Source organism: Salvelinus sp. IW2-2015, unplaced genomic scaffold, assembly GCF_002910315.2.
Source record: "Salvelinus sp. IW2-2015 unplaced genomic scaffold, ASM291031v2 Un_scaffold7644, whole genome shotgun sequence".
Classification (NCBI taxonomy): Eukaryota; Metazoa; Chordata; class Actinopteri; order Salmoniformes; family Salmonidae; genus Salvelinus; species Salvelinus sp. IW2-2015.
The window spans coordinates 2657-5165 of NW_019948904.1; the positions used below are offsets into that span (position 1 = coordinate 2657).

At 51.9% G+C, this 2509-nt stretch overlaps 1 non-coding gene across 1 annotated transcript; it reads left to right on the forward strand.

Moving 5' to 3' along the window:
- The first annotated feature begins 253 nt into the window (after nt 1-253).
- Nucleotides 254-2483, forward strand: LOC112079344 (uncharacterized). Its single transcript, XR_011479176.1, has 3 exons — nt 254-449; nt 859-1032; nt 2253-2483. It is a non-coding gene; the product is annotated as an uncharacterized protein (transcript).
- The last annotated feature ends 26 nt before the right edge of the window (nt 2484-2509 follow it).

Here is a 2509-nt window from a genome sequence, read left to right on the forward strand (position 1 = left end):
CACGATGGCTGATAGTATGACTGTTATTCTCTGTAACCACATGGCTGATAGTTATGACTGTTATTCTCTGTAACCACATGGCTGATAGTATGACTGTTCTCTGTATTGCCACATGGCTGATAGTATGACTGTTATTCTCTATAACCCATGGCTGATGGTATGACTGTTCCTCTGATCCATCATGGCTGATGTATGACTGTTCTCTGAACCACATGGCTGTGGTATGACTGTTCTCTGTAACCCTTTCAGAGGAATGGGACATGCTGGATGTTGATGAGGATTGAGAGGTTAACTGGGGAGGGGAGTTTGAGCTGCTGGCGGGACCGTTGGGTCTGAGTGAGCGCCGGGTCGTCCCGGAGCCGTCCAGTTCCCCGACAGTGACCCCCTGGGGGCGTCCGTAGCCATGGTGACCGCCACCAACAGCATGGAGGAGACTCTGCTGCAGATAGGTGAGGGCTGAGAAACACACACACACACAACACCACACACACACACACACACACACACACAGAGAGAGAGACTCTGCTGCAGATAGGTGAGGGGCTGAAAACGGTCCTCTCTGTAATGTGGGTGAGATGTGTCCGGTCCTCTCTGTAATGTGGGTGGTTGAGATGTGTACGGCCTCTCTGTAATGTGGGTGGTTGAGATGTGTACGGTCCTCTCTGTAATGTGGGTGGTTTAGATGTGTCCGGTCCTCTGCTGTAATGTGGGTGGTTTAGATGTGTACGGTCCTCTCTGTAATGTGGGTGAGATGTTTCCGGTCCTCTCTGTAATGTGGGTGGGTCAGTGTTCACCTGTTATATGTCCATGTTGTAGGGTTGTAATTCTCCGTCAGCTTAACAGGTGTGTGTTTCCCAGGCTGCCAGGGCGCGGTGGAGAACAGCTCCTCAGCCAGGGGGACTCTGGGTGAGCAGCAGCAGCTCTGGACAACCCCCATGACAGGGTCATGGCTCTGAGGAGAGTGACCTCTGCAGCGCAGGTTCTCCTGGCCAGGACCATGGTGATGAGAGCCCTGTCTCTACTCTCTGTCAGGTGGGTCTGTCTGTAGACTAGGTGAGACGAGGTGTAGGACTGTCTGTAGACTAGGTGTAGACTAGGTGTAGTTCTGTGTGTAGACTAGGTGTAGTTCTGTGTGTAGACTAGGTGTAGACTAGGTGTAGACTAGGTGTAGGACTGGTGTGTAGACTAGGTGTAGTACTGTGTGTAGACTAGGTGGTGTGTATACTGAGCGTACAAAACATTAGGAACACCTCCCTTTAGTCCTCGGAACAGCTCAACTTGTCGGGGCATGGACTCTACAAGGTGTTGAAGACGTTCAACAGGGAGGCTGGCCCATGTTGACTCCAATGCTTCCCACAGTTGTGTCAAGTTGGCTGGATGTCCTTTGGGTGGTGGACCATTCTTGATACACACGGGAAACTGTTGAGCGTGAAAACCCAGCATCGTTGCAGTTCTTGACACAAACGGTGTTCCTGGCACCTACTACCAGACCCGTTCAAAGGCACTTCAATATTTTGTCATTTCCATTCGCCCTCTGAATGGCACACATACACAACCCATGTCTCAATTGTCTCAACTCTTAAAAATCCTTCTTTAACCTGTCTCCTCCCCTTCATCTACACTGATTTGAAGTGGATTTAACAAGTGACATCAATAAGGGATCATAGCTTTCACCTGGATTCACCTGGTCAGTCTATGTCATGGAAAGAGCAGGTGTTCCTAATGTTTTGTACACTCAGTGTATGTGACCACTGCAGCTCAGGCTCTCTGTCAGGTAGGACAAGCTGTCTGCAGTGGAGAATTTGTTGCTCTGTCTCTCTCTCTGACTCTCTTCTCTCTCTCTCTCTGACTCTGTCTCTCTCTGTCTCTCTCTCTCTGTCTCTCTCTCTCTCTCTCTCTGTCTCTCTCTCTGTCTCTCTCTCTGTCTCTCTCTCTCTCTCTTCCGCTCTCTGGCTCTGTCTCATTGGTGTCTTTCTGTCTCTCAGTCTCTCTTCTCGCTCTCTCTCCATTCATCTCATTTCCACTGTGTTTAGTTGGTGTCAGTGTATAAGGGTGAACTGCATTGCAAATACTGTATGTTATGTGTATGGCCTTCTCTCTCCTCCCCTCTCGCTCCCCCTTTCTTCTCTCCCCCTTTCTCTCTCCATCCCCTCTCCCCCCCTCTCTCTCCCTCCTCTCCCTCCCCTCTCTCTTCCCTCCCCTCTCTCTCCCTCCTCCCTCTCCCTCCCCTCTCTCCCTCCCCTCTCTCTCAGTGGTTCTAGCTGCAGCCTGGCAGCAGGGTTGGAGTCTCTTGGTCTGACAGACATCAGGACCCTAGTCAGACTGATGTGTCTGGCTGCAGCAGGGCGAGCCGGCCTCTCCACCAGCCCTACAGCTGATCAGGGGCCTCAGAGCGGCCCGCGGGGCCACCAAGCCAGTAAACCTATCTCCTGTCTGGCCTATCTCAGTACGGCTGTGGGTTGTCTGGCCTCCAACAGCCCCAACGCTGCAGCTGCTGGTCCATGACTCT